The 18,191-nt window shown below is 44.4% G+C and overlaps 1 long non-coding RNA gene across 1 annotated transcript; it reads left to right on the forward strand.

Moving 5' to 3' along the window:
* The first annotated feature begins 5,702 nt into the window (after positions 1-5,702).
* Gm4278 (predicted gene 4278) lies at positions 5,703-17,721 on the forward strand. Its single transcript, NR_046078.1, has 3 exons — positions 5,703-5,765; positions 6,486-6,685; positions 16,529-17,721. It is a non-coding gene; the product is annotated as a predicted gene 4278 (long non-coding RNA).
* Positions 17,722-18,191: the final 470 nt, after the last annotated feature.

Here is an 18,191-nt window from a genome sequence, read left to right on the forward strand (position 1 = left end):
TCTTTAATTTATTTTGTTTACTCTGTGTGTAAACACAGCTCTCTCCATGGGGTAGCTGAAGCAATCTGGGGAAATGCCTTCTCCAAAGCTCTCACCCAGCGTGATCTAGAATTGCTCTGCTTGAAAGGCATTCCTCTCTGGGTGGCACCTTTTGGTGTTTAAAGGATCCTTTCAACAAATCCCCAAACCACTGAGAATAGGACAACTGTATAAGCAAGGTCTTGCTAACCCGTGCGATGGAGGCTGAGCCTCAGCCCTTGGTGGTTGTGCATCACAGCAGACATCTGTGGTTTGTGTGCTCAGCATCCCTCCTGGACTCTCACTCGGTGGAATTGGATCCCAATTGCTGGGTTACCGTAAGGTGGCTGTATTTATACTGTAGCCACTCTTGGTAATCTCTCTAGTGTCAGGCTTGAGTTAATGGAATCCTCTGGGATTCAGACTCAGAGGGAGAGCACACACACTCTTTCTCCTCAAAAGGTCAGTTCGGCAGGCCTAAGAGATGGCAGAAACTTTGCTCCTAGATGATTGTTTTGACTTGGAGGTGAAAAGACCATGTACTAGGCATGTGGTCTGCAACTTGTGGTTTTATGTTGGAAGGTTCTGGGAGCTTTGAGAGGCAGGGTCTGCCTGGAAGTAGTGGACCCTTGGGATGTCTGATCCCTGGCCCCTTTTTATTGTTCTCTCTGCTTCTTGTCCATGATGAACAGTTTCTTTCATCATATATGCTTGCCATCACGATGCTCTGCCCCAGCACACGGACCCAAATAAGCATGGACTGAACTCTGCAAAACCATGAGCCCAAATAAATGTGACCTTTCAAACTCTCCACAGCACTTATCTGCCACAGCAACGAGAAAACGAATGTGATATAATATATGATATGATATGATATGATATGATGCATGCATTCTTAGTTCACCATTCATCTAATAAACAGATGGACATCTCACACTGTGGGTTAATGATGAATCTTCTTCCTCCAGAAGTTCCTGGAGTGTCAAGAGCACCAGAGAAGCAGACAGACACAGAGCCTGACAAGGACTGACAGCTACAAACAGAATAAACACAACCACTGGTAACCTGAGTGCCAAGATTGTCCTGGGAAACAAAGGAAATAGATAGGCTTAAGTCTGTCCGGTATCTTCCAAAGGGGAAAGTGTTATTTCTCTTTATTCTCTTGAGAGCTCTTCAATACTCACTAAGTGTTTGTAAAACTTACTTCTTTTGAGGTAAAACGAAAGGAAGTTTGCCTCTCATTTGCTACGTCAGGGTCCATGATATAAGAGGAAAAACAGAGACTATTTTGACCTTGTCTCATGTCCCAACAGAACACCGTGCTTTGATGCAGATCCATTTAGCTGATTAAAGAGGTTATAAATATTTGTTTCGCTGTGTCTTTCTGTCTTTGTCAGAGTGGCCAGCCACAAGGAAAGATCTGTGCACTGGAAAGCAGTGTGGGGGGCTGTTGTTCTAGGGTACCTTCTTGAAGTTGAAACGCTAAAATCTACATACTTAGAAGTGAACAGTGCCTACCGGATGCCAAAAAACATCCCAGAGGGTGCAGACTGATTACAAGACAAAGGCATATTTGGCCAGCAAATCAAAGGTTTGTTCTACATGGGTGCCAAACATCTGGATGTTTGGAGGCAGCTGTCTGGCATCCTGTAGTCCACAGAGAAGCACTTTATACCACTATGGCCAGAAATCGCCTGTGTTTGATCTCACCGTCCAGTCCCCAGAACATCATTATCAAGTGTGGCTGGTGCTTGCTTGCCTGGAGTAATGTTGATAGGAGGTGAGTAGCTCCTTGGGATTGAAGCCTAAAGAGTGGGTGTGGGACAGACTTATGAGGGACACAAAATCTCTTTCAATGTCATACTGGAAAAAGACAGGAAGTAGCGTGGAAATCAGGGTCAGAGTGATGCGTGCTCATGGCCCACACAAGCCACTTTGGGAAGGAGGTTGCATCAAGAGCTAACTATTGTCTGTGGTTTTCATTATCCACTGAGCCCATTGCAAAGAGTGTAGAAGCAGCAGAAAAAGGGACCGTTTAGGGATGGAGATGTGCTCATCAAGTATGCACCAAACCATCGGTAGCACTTTGAAAATGGGCATGCTGCCACAGGCCTGTAATTCTAGCATTCAGAGGGAAGAGAGAGGGAGAAGGATTTGAAGTTCAAGCTACACAGTAAGTTTGGAGCCAGCCTAGTATACATGATAATAATTACATTATCAAGTAATAACACTAGTAATAATATATTGCTGTTATTATAAACAGTATCATATTATAGTTATAAAACATGTTGCTATACAAGATATCAAAATAGTAGTAGTAATATTAATGATGACCTGGGCTCTGTTCCTAGCTGTATTACCTGGTAGCTTCAGTGACTGCTCAGACGCTCTGAAACTCAGCTTTGTAATAGGCACAGTGGAGCTTGACCTAAGGCTCCCATATGACTGTGGGGATGCTCAAATATGATTGCCAAAACTCCTTTTAAACGTGAATGTGATGTCCAGTTTACAGTACCATTGAGAGCATTTTCTTTCCAGTTTTGCTGTCAGGTTAAACTGTAAAGTGATTTAAGTTGTTGTGGTTACACAGTTTCAGAGAGCTCCTAGGAGAACTAGTGTCATCCTAAAAGATCCGGGGGAATGGGACACTTACTGGAGAAAAGCCATAAGTTTGAGGAAAAATAGATATAGACTTGGAGTCTGAAATGAATATGATTCTTAGGACAGTAATTTACTTACAGGATGAAGAGCTCTGTATAAAAGGGTAACATTGAAATCTATGCTCCCTGCTTTGTATTTGGCACAGAATCCAGCCCATTGTTTAACAAAACCCAACACAAACAACTAGCAACTTGTTCAGGATGCCCTAGGCTTTGAAGTGTCAGGGTTTCAACTTCTGCTCTTAGCGCTTTGGCCCCAGTGCCAGAGAAAAGACCACAGGATTTTATCGGCCCATTGGAAAGTGAAAACAGTAATGGTATTTATCAGCAGCTGTGCCATTTAGCCCTAACTTGGGTTGTAATTGCTGGCAGAAGAGATAAAGTCAACCTTGGGGTGGACTGTCAGTGTTTCTCACTCTGCAAACAGTCTTCTTCCTGGTAAACTTACCCTGCGGGATCTCAGCTTTACACATGAGTCAGATGACAGGGAAGCTCAGTTGTGGAAACTGAGCCTGTAATGTAGAATAACACATTTTCTTTAGGGAATGAAAATCTCTCTTTTTCAGAGGTTAAAAATAAAATGTCTACAAATGCTAGAAATTAATTCTCTCTCTCCTCTGTTGTATGAAAAAAAAACTACTGGGGAGCTATAACATACACACACATACACACACACACAAGCACACACACACACATCTACTCACCCATGATGGGGACTCTATAATAGGTCAAAGTACAAATACTACCAGCCAGTTTTATTGGGGCTACCTACAGGAACATGCCTCCATTCGGTGAAAAGCTAGAGTCTCCTCTTAAGAGGCCAGAGCTGATGTTTGAAAGTGACTCAGCTCATTGGCTGCTCTTAGAGGAAAGCCGCCTTCCTGTCCTTGTGACGTCAGCAAGGACTGCTATTCTGCCAGGTGACACTGTTGAGACCCAGGAATTTGTTAATGTCTAATGGCTGGTGTTACCCTAACTAATCCTCTCACCTCGTCCAAATCCTATAATCGCACTCTGAAGTAGATTATTTTATTTTGATTTTATTTTCTGAGACAGGCTCTCTCCATGTAGTCCTGACTGTCCTGGAACTAGCTCCATAGACCAGATCGGCCTGGAACTCAGAGATCTGCCTGCCTCTGCCTCCTGTGTGCTGTCATTAAAGGCATGTGCTACCACTGTGGGCTAGTAAATCATTTTATTAATCCCCATTTGATAGATGAGAAAACAGAGGCCAAGAGGTTCTAAGAGGCTTGCAATGAGCTCTAGAGACCCAGATTTGGATTTTGAACCCAAACTCACACGATGCAATACACTTTCCCCCTAACCAGTCCTGATCATGGGAGTGGGATGATATTTTTTTCTTCAAGCTTAGAAAAGCCACTTGCTGTCACTGAGTCTTTCAGCTGGAGACATCTGCTTGACAGCCAGAAGGGTCAACGCTGCACATAACAGAACTTTCCTACAGACTGGGAACTTATGGCAGCCCCTTAATCTCCTTGTCTAAGTCCACACCTGGCCCAGAGGTTAATTCCCTCCCCAATACTCAGAGTGATATTTTCGTAAGAATAGTATACTTTTCCTTTAAGGAAAAAACTGTAAATAAATGATATTAATAGCTCTCTCTATGTTGTTTCTCTTGGACACATTCAGTGAGACTATAGGGTCACTAATAGCTATTTATTTTAAAATATGACTCAGTGTTTTTAATGCCACCAAATTACACTCAAATGATAAAAACAATTGACAAACTTTATATCCTGTATACTTACCATAATAGAAAAAAATTTAAAAAACAAAAACAAAACCATTGTTCTTGGAGCAGCTGGGTAACTCCCACTGAGACTAACAATCAGATTTTGATCCCTGGACCCCTCATGGTGGAAGGAGAGAATGGACTCTTACAAGTTGCCTTCGAACATGTCCCGTGTGTGTATGTGTGTGTGTGTGTGTGTGTGTGTGTGTGTGTGTGTGTGTGTGTGTATGTGTGTGTCCACTAAATAAATAAACAAACGTAAACTGTTTTAATTAAAATAGAAAACATGATTCTCCCCTTGGGATGGATGGAGGTGAGGGCTTGCCGGTTGGCTGCGCGGTGTGTGTTTTGGAGAGCACACGTTAGTGTGCTGCCAGGGTGCCTTATCAGCTGGAGGAAACAGGCGTTGACATTTGCAGGAAGAAATCATGGACTGGGGGGTCAGACCAGCTCCTTGCATTCAACACGAATGACTTTTTTTCAGTTACCAGAGGAAATCCAGCAACTTGGTGACTTCTGAAATGTTGTGCATAGGAAGGAAAAGCCAAGAGGCTTTGTTGGCCCAAGCCGGAAACTGGACCCACTGAGCTTCCGTAGGACAATGAGTTAGGAGAAGGCCTTTCCCCTCCTAAGCAGGAGAAGCCCTAGCTCAGCAGTTTGGAGTCCCTGACTCTGCCTCAGATGAACACAAAGGCTTCCATTCTGAGGCAAACACCCTGTGTTTCCCTCTACTCATTGTTTCCTAGGTTCCTTCACGGGGCTTTCAGTGGCTCTGAGGTGAGGCCATGGGGGTGGAAAAAATCTCATCCATTTTGACGTCAGTGCTCACTAAAAGGCCTCAGAAAAGGTTGGAGGAACTGACTTGGAAAAGCCAACGGCCTCTCAAAGAAGCTTCTAAGCCCAATGCAACATTTTCCAGTCTTTGACTTGTTGGGTAAAATAGAAGTTTGGGATCAGCCCTTCTGTGTGGTGTCCAGAGATAAAATAGGCAGGGAAGGGGACAGGTGTGTGTGTGTGGGGGGGGGTAGGGGGTAATTATTGTTTGATGTTGGCTGAGCCAGACTTGACTTGGTGGTCAGAGTATCCAGAAGACAAGGCCAGCACTTCCGGTTCCCCAGTTTCTCCCTGGAGAGGACAGCCATTTACATAAAGAGGGTGGGAACACTCCCATTTACATAAAGAGGGTGGGAGCACCCCCATTTACATAAAGAGGGTGGGAGCACTCCCTCCAGTAGGGACTTAGGAGCTGTTAATCCTTCACTAACCAAGCCAGATCCATTTCCCAGCTTCTTCTCCCAGCTTGTACTCTGAGTCCTTGTCCCACAGACTTCAAGGTAGGGTGTCCTTGCTTTCTCTCTGACAGTTAGATTAGACCAACTTTCGTCATGAGAGGAGTGGGGTGTTTTCTCTGTGGTGTTTCTCCCGATCTCCTTCCTTCCTGTGTCATCAGTGTGGTTCTGGAAATGGCTGAGAATTACCTTCAACACGACATTGTCTCTTGACACCCACAAGTGTTATTTGATTCCTCCACGATCCCAGGAACAGGGAAGGGAAATGGTTTCTGCTGCCTTCCAGCGTCTTCTCTATTTTTAGAGTTCTTAACCTTGTGCCCACGGTCCTACCCTGAAGTTCTCTTGTTCTTCTCGTGACTGGCCTCCTGCAGCCCTCAGGGGCTTGCTATCACAGCATACTTCCCAGTTCCGAGGATCTCTTGCTTGTATGGGCCAAAGTTTCAGATACCATGAACCTGAACCTGAAAAACAGCTTTTTGCTATCAAAACAGCTCCTTTGGAGCTAGAGGGAAACTGATGCTAAGAGTGTGTCCTGCTCTTGTAAAGGTCTGGAGTTTGGTTCCCACACAAGACAGCCCACAATCTTCTGTAACTCTAGCTCTGGGAGAATCCAACGCTATCTGCTGGGCTTCACAATCCAACCCCCACCCTCGACACCACCATCACAGATGAAAATAAAATAAATATTTAAAAAGCACTGCTATAGTTTGTAGCAGTGAAATTTTACTCTGAAGGAGTTACTCAAACCCTTGCTACCCACAGTGTGACCCAAAGATCAGCAGCATCTGCACCCCTGGAGCTTGTTTGAAATATGGCAGCCGAGGGTCCACCTCCATCCTTCTGAGTCAGTATCTATGCTTGAATAGGGGTCATTCAAAATACACAGGTGCTTCGCTGAATTCTTCTGCAGCTCTCAGGTCATTGAGATCACTGGACGGAGCCTGGCTTTGGAAAATGCTAAGGTAGGAGAATGGGTGAGCCTTGGGAAGCCTTGAGGGGTTTGCTTCTGGAACTCTAAGGTCATATGAGCAAGGGGACTTGACTCATGTCTGCTCTGGTCATCCCCTCCTCTCAGACACCTCATACAATCCTGCTGGGTTTCTTTATCTAAACTCTAAAGAACCCACAAGAGTCACTCGCCCCATAGTCTACGTCAGTACACAGGGCCGTTTTTTGGACCAAACAATTATTTAAGTGTCTATTCAACACAAAACAGTGAAAAGAGTGTTGAAGGGATTAAATACCCAAGAGATCAAATTGTCTAAGGGAAAGGCGGTGATTCGTGGTGAAGGATGAGGGTAGAGGAGAGAGGAGATTTTACCCCCTGTGGTTGGCACTGGGAATAAGGCCGACACATGCATGAGGCAAAGGTCAAAGGAGGAGGAAGCTTGGAGAGGGGAAGGAAGCCGTGCTGAGTTAGAAAATGCGCGCGCGTGCTGCATGCGCCAGCCTGGAGCTCAGGAGAAGGGTTTTCAAAAGGACTTAAATTTCTGTGTTGCTCCGTGCTTGGGAGACAGAGCCAGGCAGGTCTCGGGGGTTCATTGGCCAGTGCATCTCACCAATCAGAGAGCTCCAATTTCACTGGGAGACCTTGTCTCAAGAAATAAGGAGAAAGGTGGTCAGGGATCACCAGAAGTTGCTGTTTGTGAGCTTGCACCTGTACACATACATTCACACACGTGAAAGCTTACACACATATACACCGCACACCACACACACACACACACACTGTCCCTGCTCTAGTAGAGTCTGGCTATCCTCCCTCCTTACTCTGGCTGGTGCTGGATGGCACAGGTGGTCTGTGAAAGAAACATGAGGAGGAGATGGTGAAGTAAGGACTAACGTGGTCTCTAAGGCAGCCGCTCCACCACACATAAAAGTCATCGGATCTGCGCAATGACTCCAGTTTTCCTGCATCCCCGAAGTACCGCTTGGGGATTAAATGGAAAGGAGCCTCTGTGGGTTTATGCTGTTGTGGTAAACACAAAGGGAACTCCAATCATGAAAGCCATGCTGTGTGTGTTCTTCCAGGAAGAGAGAGTTCCCTCTGCTTTTATCTTTGCTTCCTGTTTCTGCTTGGTTGGCTGTTCTCTTCATTCTTACTGGCTATCCTCTCGAGACCCAATCTGGCTCTTGTGCAGAAAACCCAGACTGCAGCCTGTGAGGTCTCCTTGTTAATTTGGAGGAAAAAATCAGAGCCCTCAGTCCTTAGGTCATCTAGACACAGACTGGAAGCTCCCCGATAAATGGATTACAAATGCTGTACATCGAACAGTTCCTTGTGACAAGCTAAAGAAGGGCTTATGTGAGCCGGGCATGGGTGTGGTGGCGCACACCTTTAATCCCAACACTTGGGAGACAGAGGCAGGTGGATTTCTGAGTTCGAGGCCAGCCTGGTCTACAAAGTGAGTTCCGGGACAGCCAGGGCTACACAGAGAAACCCTGTCTCAAAAAAAAAAAAAAAAAAAAAAAAAAAAAGGCTTATGTGGCACATACGCTGGTGAATGAAACAAACCAGAGGCAAATGGCTTTGAGTCTCTTTACTTGTGTGTGCATCATGTGTGCATTGCATATGCATCACATGTGTATGTGCACATGCACATAGCCATGTGTGTTCACAGATGCACTCCTGTAACAGTACTGGTGCTCAGGTCAAAAGACAACCAAGGCCTCACCTCTCACCTTGTTTGAGATAGAATCTCTTTGCTGTTTGCCTTTAGCAAGCTATCTGGTCCCAAACTTCCAGAGATTCTCCTGTCTGCGGCTCCCATCTTGCCTTAGGAACACTGGGATTAGAGAAGTGTACTACTGTGCCCGAATTTTATGTGGGTACCTGGGACTTGAACCCAACTCCTCACACTTTTATGACAAGTGCTTTCTTTGCACAGTAAACATTCTTCCCAGCTTGCTCTACTTTTTTTTTTTTAATCAAAAGATAGTAACACACATTTTCCTGTTCTTTTTAATACAGGAGAAAAAGCCTTAATCAACATTATCTGTCTGATTTGTTCTTTAGTCTTCCTTTCAGGCTATGTGCAGCACAAGGAAAAATTGGTACTTTTCCTTTGTCCACATTCACACAATAATCTTCAACACCTATGAAGACATATCACACCTCTGGGAGGAGACTAGCAAAGATAAGAAACCAGGTGTGAGAGAGGGGGAGGGAGGGAGGGGAGAGAGAGAGAGAGAGAGAGAGAGAGAGAATGCTCCTGAGGGTACGTACGAGGGTGAGTAATTCTAATTGTTTGGGATTTTGTTGTTAGTGGTGGGTTTTGTTCTTTGTTTTTTAAGACAAGGTTTCTCTGTGTAGCCCTGGCTGTCTTGGAACTTACTTTGACCACCAGTCTGGCCTCGAACTTATGGAAATCTGCCTGCCTTTGCCTCCGGAGTAGTAGGATTGAAGGTGTGAGCTACTGCTTCCTGGCTAAATAGTTCTGATTTGATGGGCGGGGTGGGAGAATAGGAACGCTTCAAGGTGGAGGTGACATTGAGGTAGGAACTTCCAGGCTGAATAGAAGTCTGACCGGCAGCATGAGGGAGGACATGTGCATTTCTGGTAAAGGAACCAACAAGAAAGGCAACAGTGTAGCATAGCAACAATTCTCAACCTGTGGGTCATGGTTCCTTAGGGGGTCACATATCAGATATCCTGCATAGCATCGACATACATTACAATTCATAACAGCAGCAAAATTACAGTTATGAAGTATCAACAAAACAATTTTATGGTTGGGAGTCACCACAGCATAAGGAACTGTATTAAAGGGTTGCCCCCTTAGGAAGGTTGAGAACCATTGGTGTTGAATAGGAGCGTCTAGGAGGGAAGGAAAAGGAGAGTTAGGACCAGATGCTGCTTGTCTTGTGGTCAAACCAAGAGTTCAGATGTTATCTGAGAGGCAGTGATAGCTGCGGAGTGGGTTTTCATCAACCATTGCTGTCTTCATTGTCAAGAACACATCTAAAACCGGGCCATTGAGATGGTTCAGCGGGTAAGAGAGCTTGCTGCCAAGTCTGATGGATCGGAGTTCAATCCTCGGGAATCACATGGCAGGAGAAGGGAACAGACTCCCTCAAGCTGTCCTCTGCTTGCCACAAATATACAGTGGCATATTCACGGTCACACACACACACACACACACACACACACACACACACGTGTACAGAGTAAACAAATAAACGTGAGCCATCTAAAACTCGTTGAAAAAGAAAATACCCGGAACCTCTGTCACCGAGAGAAGAAAATCCACACCTAATCTTATCCCCTGAGGCCCTTCCCTTCTGAGTAAGCCACTTGTGCTCAGTATCATTGGTTTAGTCATGTCCCCACAAGCTTTTTGGACCAAGTGGGACATTGTAGCATGGAGTTTGAGCTACACTGCTTTGGCTCCCAGTGGGTCCATGCTTCCAGCCACAGGCCCAGGAGCTATCTGGGTTCTTGAACAGAAGGCATGCCCACGAGCGCGCGCGCGCGCGCGCGCACACACACACACACACACACACACACACACACCAGTTATTTTTAAAATGCCTTGGCTACCTCAAAGACTGAACACTCTTAAACCTTCCTCTGCAACCCAGACCTAAGGGGAAAGTAGCCAGTGGCCACTCACCTGAATCCTCGCATGGCTGGTTGGCTTTCTCTCCTGCAGCTCCTTCATTCCATCCTTCTCCTGAGTCATGGCGATTCTTCACCTCTTCCCCGCTGTGTCCTAGCCCTCACAACTTTGAGGGTTCCACTCCATCTCCCTTTACCTAGCCATTGGCCACTGGCATCTTTATTGATCAATCAAAAACCAATTGGAGACAAGGACCTTTAGCATTTGAACACACGCAGATTCTCGATTGAATCAAAGCATTACAACCATCTCCAACAGGACAGGTACATCTTCCAACTATTTAATGATTCTCCAGGATCCGATAAAGACATTAATTGCAATTCTCAGGCCATGGCTAATTAAACAAATAGGGCATTCAACCAAATTTTGCTAAGTTTTGACTCAACAAAAATAAGCAGAGATAGATAACAACACAGCACCTGAGATGCAGCTTGCTCTCAATGTGTAAAGATCTGATCTTGTCCAGCTCTGTGCCTGTGAAGCTCACTGTCAGCTTTATACAGCAGCACTGTTATATGGAGATGGGGCAGGAGAGACTAGACATAGAAATGTTTAGAGTGTGCTGCAGTGGCCCAGAGGTTGGATATATTGTCTTTGTACGGCCCCCAGCAAGGAGAAGGCTCTCAGTATCAATGTGTGCACAGTGCAGGCCTGTTCCCACACACAATGTTTCACAAGTAAGTAAAGAAGCGTTTCTTACGTGAAGACTGGAAACTTGGAAAAGGGACTTAAAAAACTAATTCCATAACGGCAAGGCTTTGAAGAGGTCATGCTGCCTTTCTGGTTTCAGTTAGAAGCACCCGTGTTCTTTCTGAACATTTAAGTAAATAGCTAACTTTTAGCGAACAAGTATAAGGCTCTGTATGGATGCATAGACAAGAGAGATAGACACACAGATCAATGGGAGAGAACAGAGAAAATGGCTGATTTTTCAACAAAGACACGATGGTAGTTACTGCTGATTGTCAGATAAAATTACCTGAAGAGACCTACCTCTGCGCATGTCTGCAAGAGATATTTAGATTGGACTCACCGAGATCTGAATATGCATGAATTGATGAAATGTGAACCATGTATGAGTAAAGCTGTGTAGTTTTAACTTATAAATAAGTGGGTATCAAAATGTCTTCCTGAAGTCCTGGGAAAGTTTGAAGAGTCAGAAAGGATTCTGTGGGGTACAAAGATTCAGACTCATATACCCAGTGACCCTGGCTATGCTACCTGTATGACCTGTTCTTGTGAGATACCTTCAGGGCTGAGGCAGCAAGATTTTCTTACGCAGCCGTGACTGTTCTCTGAGCACCAGGCCTGGTCTCCAAGGAATGGCTAGACCCTGGCTCAAAACCTGAGACCCAGGTGCTAGGAAGATTCCTGGATTGAGCCTCTGGTAAAGTTTCATTTGGCCTTTGACCTCAGCAGCTGGAACCTACTATTGTTTAGGCAGAAGATAAATCAGTGTGCTGGGGCTTGCTGGGCTGGGCAGGGTGAGAGGCTGGCTGCTCTGCCATCCATCAGAATAATCAGCGCACCTGAGACAGACCTCTGTAGGACCATGCTGTCATGTTAATGAATTAGGGCAAACAAACATTACGTTTCCAGCCTGGTGTAAGGTGCTCGAAACCCAGCCATGCCATTTAAACCATGTAATTTACCATTACTATTCAAAAAGCAAGGATCTCTGGGTAATGGGGTAAGTTTACCCTGGAGGGGCCACAGACAATTGATGGAGGTTTGAGAGCACCAAAGGAGAATTGCTGCATATTCTTTATTTTCTCTATCTAAGTTTCTGAGGTTTTTTTTTCTTTCTTTCTTTCTACTTTTCAACATATGGTTACATAATATTTTAGGAAAATTATGTCTGTTCATTGCCAGTAGATAGATTAATATAAATGGAGGTTCTTAAAGACATTTCATTGATAGTTCTAGCATTTTTAAAAGTTCAGAGACTGGTGGATATGTGGGTTACTACATGACGATTAATTTAATTGGACCTTATTAGATTCTGAGACCCAGTCCAAAACAAACAAACAAAAAAATCAGGCAATTACTATTTATTTATTTATTTATTTGCTTACTTGTTTATTTATTTGGCAATACTGTAGTCCAGGCAGGTCTGAAACTTACTGTGTATCCCCAGGTGGCTTCAAGCATGCAGCAATCTTCCTGCCTCAGCTTCCTGAATTCTTAGATCACATTCATGAGCACCAAGATTTATTCTTTAAAAAAAAATGAACTCATCTTAACAATTAATCACTAAGCTTAATTTCTATTTCATCATAGATGGGCAAACCTGTGTGATCACTGTGGCCTGCACTTTTTAGCTCTGAATCCTTACTTCCTAGTCACTAGACAATGACACCTCCAGCCATAGATTCAGCCCTGCCCTAGCTTTGCGCATCTACACTGGCTGGCTCTATACTGATGGACTCAATGTGTCTTACACCTATGTTCTTGACTAAAGTACGAAGTCACCTTTATTTCTCGCCCAGCTGCAGGCTGCCTCCTTAATCGTGAGAACTAGCTTTGTGTATTAACCCAGGGATGTGTTCTTACACAACACCCTGATTCTAGCAAGCGAGTCCTACTTCATTTTCTATTTGCAGAGAGGAATGGAAAGAGAGAAAGAGGGAGAGATGGGTAGAGCAACGGGGGATGATAGAACAGGAGAGAACAGAAGAGGGGAAGGGGAGGGTATGAGATGGCAGGAAGAGAAGAGCCCACTAATCTTCATCAGTGTGTTTGCATATGGTTTGTATCTGCCTGCTCTAAGCTGGAACCCTGGTTCCCAGTGTGGCAGTATTAAAGTGGTGGAACTGTGATGAGGTGGGGCCTAGTGCTTCCACCATCAGGTACACATACATGCATGGATGCCAAACACCCACACAGAACATAAATGTTGCATATACCAGTTCCCTGTAAAAGTGAAGCAAAATCTACGTGCTTGTGTCCTATGTCCAACCTGGGGTCAATACCTGGCTCCAGGCTCCAAGGTCACCTGGGAGAACTGGATGTTGGAAAGGATTGCGAGGTATCTATTTGTGGTCAACCCAACTCCAGAACCTTGGACACCTGAAGACTGAAGGCCTCTCTCTACATCAGCATGTACGGACGCTCAGAGTTTGCCTCAATGAATTACTTAGTTCTCCTTTCTCTTAATGAAGTTTTTCCTCTTCTTAACTGTTTTTTTTCCTTGCATTTTCTAGCTTAAAAGCAAATTTTCTGTAAGAAATACATGTAAGAATTAGCAGGAAACAGCCTGAGGATTTACATTTGTTATTCTTAGATACCCTGGTTGCTTTAAATCTCCTTCATGACACGGAGCACATACTCTCCACTAGAGCTCATGGTTAACTAAGAGAACCAGATTCCACTACAACTCAGAGGATGTGGCTCATGAAAAGCCACTCTGCCCCACCTAGTCAGGTCTATCAGCGAGGCTCTCTGGCTTATCCATTACACAACACCCAAGGTACTCCTGGAGATGTGTCGAGGAATTTCATCATCCCACAGAGCTACTTCATCCCCAGACTTCCTCATATCTTAAATCGTTACAATTATCCACCTCGTGACATAGTTGTTGAAACAGAGTATCCTAATGACTGTAAAATAATCTCAATTCCCAGCTGCCCTATCAGCTGTGCAACACCTGCCAATATCTTCCAAATGCTCAAAAGATCTTTCATGGAACAATTTCTTAGTTCTTTTCATCCGAGTGTAGAAGACCTGGAAGTTCTTCATGGTGGCCAGCTTGAGTTGTTCTTCTGTAACCCTTGACCACTCTAGAAGCACTCGCCATCAAAAATCTAGATGTTGCGTGAACAGGGAGTAATTATAGTTTTCCCTCAATTTTGCTCTCTAGTAAAATTCAGGTCAGAGAGAGATCATTTGCAAAGGATAATGTTGTCTATTTTATTATTGGCATGCTCAGATTTCCCTTTCTTCCCCTCTTTCTTTCTCCACCAGGGTTCCCTAATTTCTTGGCCCATTGATGTTATAAAACTATCCTGACAAGGGAAACTTGAGAGAGGAGGGGGTCTTGCCTTATCGTCCGAGGTACCGTCTGTATGATAGGGAGGCCAAGCAGCAGGAGTTGGAAGCAGCTGGCCGCGTCACACCCGAGATCGGGAAGCAGAGACAAGTGTACATTGATGCTCTGCTCATTTTATACAGCCCAAGATCCTCTGCCCAGAGAATGCTCCCACCTGTAACTAAGACGAATCTTACCAAAAAGGTTTTTGGTCAGGGTGGGGATAGGGTGGAGGAGGGAGGAAGAGATGGTGTAGTGGAGAGTGAGAAAGACAAAATTGAATTAGATACATGGATGAAACTGTCAAGGAACAAAAAAAAAAAATTACTTTAACAAGATTTCTCTAGCCAAGAGAAGTCAGTTACAAGCTTTGCTATAGTCTTCAAAGGCTTTGTGTAAAATGTTCTATTCATTAAAATAAAAACTAAAGAGAGATAAGATTCCACATCAGTACTCCCCCTGTCCCAGGCATGCCTAGAGGCCCATATTCCAGGCCATTTTGGATTTTGTGAATCAGAGAACTTTGTCATATGGAGTTTGGACTCAGGGCTTTGTATGCTGAGCAAATGTTTTATATCCCCCAGGTCCATAAGTTAAAAACCTTTGTGATAGAGCCAAGTATCCTTGGTACAGGAAAGACACTTGAGTAGAGACCACGATATTTATTCATGATTAGTGTTGTATTTTTTTTAAATCCTTTTTTCAGGTCAGAGGATTTTTATGTGTTTTCTATATTGGAGCAATTATAAATAAAGTCACTAGAAATATTCACATGTAGTTTTTTTTATGTGAATACACATTTCTATTTCACAGCCAATGCTTAAAAGTGAGATTTCTAGCTTATATGGTCTTCTCTCTCTTTCTCTCTCTCTCACACTCACACAAATAGAATTTTTTTCATACAATGTATTCTGGTTATAGTTTTTCCTCGCCACCTCCCCACACCCATTCGTGCTGTCTCTCATAAAATAGACATCTAAAAGAAAGAAAGAAAAAGAAAAGCATTATAAAATAAGATAAAATAAAAACAAAGTGGAATAGGACACAACAAACAAGAACAATCCAAAGCAAAAGCACAGAAAACACACAGACACGGAGACGCAAACATTCACACACTGAGAAATCCCATAAAGACCTAGCAACTGAGAAGCACAGCTACTCTTCCCCTACCCACACTACAACCTATCATCGGTTTCCGTTCTGAACTCAAGCTCTGTGTGTGGCTGCCTATCTCATCTTAGGATGTTTTCCCTGCACCAAAGTCTGTGCACCATGCACGTACCTGGTGCCTGAGGAGGCCAGAACTGGGTATCCTGTGGGTGTTGGTACAGAACCCTTGGCCCTCTGGAAAAGGAACCAGGGCTCCTAATTGCTGAGATGTCTCATCCTACCTGTTTTCCTTATAACTCAGGTTTGGTGTAGCACTTCCTCCAACTGGGCGGGTTCCGCCCAACAGTTACCTAGCAACAGCCAGTTCTGAGCCTGGCTCACAAATATGAAGATATTCTCTCTCTCTCTCTCTCTCTCTCTCTCTCTCTCTCTCTCTCTCTCTCTCCTTTCCCCCCTCTCTCTCCCCCTCCCCTCTCTCTCCCCCCTCCTCCCTCTTCTCTCCCCTCTCCCTCTTCTCTCTCCCTTCTCTCTCTCTCTTTCTCTCTCTCCCCCTCTCCCCCCTCTCTCTCCCCCTCCCCTCTCTCTCCCCTTTCTCTCTTCTCTCCCCTCTCCCTCTTCTCTCTCCCTCCTCTCTCTCTCCCTCCCTCCCCCCCTCTCTCCTACTGTCTCCCTTTCTTCCCCACATACCCACATATCCCCAGCCTGCCTCTTTCCCTTCCTCTCTTCTCTCTTTCTGTTCTCTGTCCTCCCTCCCTTCTCTGCCTGTCCTCTGGCTGATTTCTCAGAGGATCACTTCAGCATGAACCTGCCCAGTTGGAAATCTCTGCCTTCTCACGTACTAACTAACCATTGTCCAAATATTTTCTTTTATTAAATTTCCACTACTGAGTTTTAGACTTTCATTTTATTTATTAGGTTTGGTTTTATTTTTACTTTTAATGAACACACGAGGTGACAAGCTTCGTGTTTTGGTTGGTCACACACACACCCTTCCCTCCACCCCCCCACCACCACGTGTTTACTGACTTTGACTTTTGTGTGTGTACCAGGGAGACCTTTCTCTAAGGAGAGCCCCAGAAAACACATTTTCCCTCCATTGTTCCAAAAGAGAAGAAGGGGGAAAGAGCTGGAAGGCCTGTGTGCTGAAGGGCAGAGGGATCCACCATAGGTAAAACTGGTAAATGTTTATGGCTAAAAACAGAGGAGAAAACAAGCGATTGGCCCTCATGCCTGAGACCTCACTGAGGATACTAAAGTGCCAGCTGCTTTCAATATTTTGTAAAGATTAAAAAGAAAGAAGAAAATCTTACTGTTTTGTTAACATATATCATCTCTTCTAATCTTCCCTGGATAATACCCCTCCCTGTTAACTTTTCTTCAGAACTGGGGACTACAGTTTGAAATTGAACTAACTTGCGCCACAACACACATTTCTTAAAACAATGATGCTTGGGATCACTTTCCTTTTAAAATACCACACAGTTCCGGGGTGTTTTCACCAGCCCGCTGCCTTCAGTGGATAAAGAGGACCTGGGAGATCCAACCCGGTGGTTACAGAAAGACCCTAACTGAGTCACGACACTTGGAGTCGGAGTCACGACACTTGTTACATACCAAAAAGAGAAGTGTGGAACCACAGCACTGCTGGCCTTCATTTCTACTCTTCCCTTGGTAGACATCCCATCCCACAGCCTGGATGATGCTTGAGGCAGTGTCCAGATGAGAGCCACACATAGGGGAAAGGTCACTTCTTCTAAGATAAACATCCCTCCTTCAGCCCCAGGCTCTTCTTCCAGCTAATTGGTCAGAACCGAGTCACGTGGTTGCCTCTACTATTTGAACTAGGCTTACCATTAGCTGGCCTAATAGAGTCAAGATTGACTGTAGCAGCTAGGGTGTGTGTGTGTGTGTGTGTGTGTGTGTGTGTGTAACTTCCAAATGAGCCAAAGCAGTTTAGCTGTCTCACAAGTCTGGTTGATTTTCTCAGCCTTCTGTGGTCTTTGAGCTCTTTGACAGCTATGTAGAGACCTCGTTAAACTGTAGTAAATTTTTGTGTACCCAAAATCAGGGTACACGAGGATGCAATGGGTGATTGTTTTGTATGGCTTAGTTGTGTATCTATTTGTAAATTCAGCTCTTTGGTCCTTATCAGCCTGTGTGGTTATTTAAATCTCCCACATGGGTTATAATAGCTTATTAATTCCCTTACTAATCACTGTGTTAAATAAAGCCTTTGACAAGTTGAGTTTGTAACTTTTATGCCTTTAAAGAGATTTGCCTTTTCCTTAAAATTGTGGAGACCCTATAAAGAAAAAAAAATACCAAACCCACCAAACAAAAGGTAGATATCAAAAGTACATACTGTAGTGGCATTCTAAGGAATTTCAGGAAAGAGATTTAGTAAGGCAGGTGAAGAAACAAAGGTGTTGCCTGCCAATTGTTGGAACAGCTTCCTGAGAAAAAAGATGCTGAACTCTTTTTTTTCCTCTTTTGTTTTTCAATCAAGGGTTTCTCTGTGAAACCCCCCCCCCCCCCAGCTGTCCTGGAACTCACTCTGTAAACCAGGTGGGCCTGGGACTTGAAGATCTGCCTGTGTCTGCCTCCCCACCCAGCTAGATGGTGAGTTCTTACATTGGAAACTCGGTAGAGGAGTGTTATCCCCTTTTTCTATCAGCATGTGGACTTCACTGAAGAGAGCGACAGAGCTCATCA

The sequence above is a fragment of the Mus musculus genome, chromosome 14, assembly GCF_000001635.26.
Source record: "Mus musculus strain C57BL/6J chromosome 14, GRCm38.p6 C57BL/6J".
NCBI lineage: Eukaryota > Metazoa > Chordata > Mammalia > Rodentia > Muridae > Mus > Mus musculus.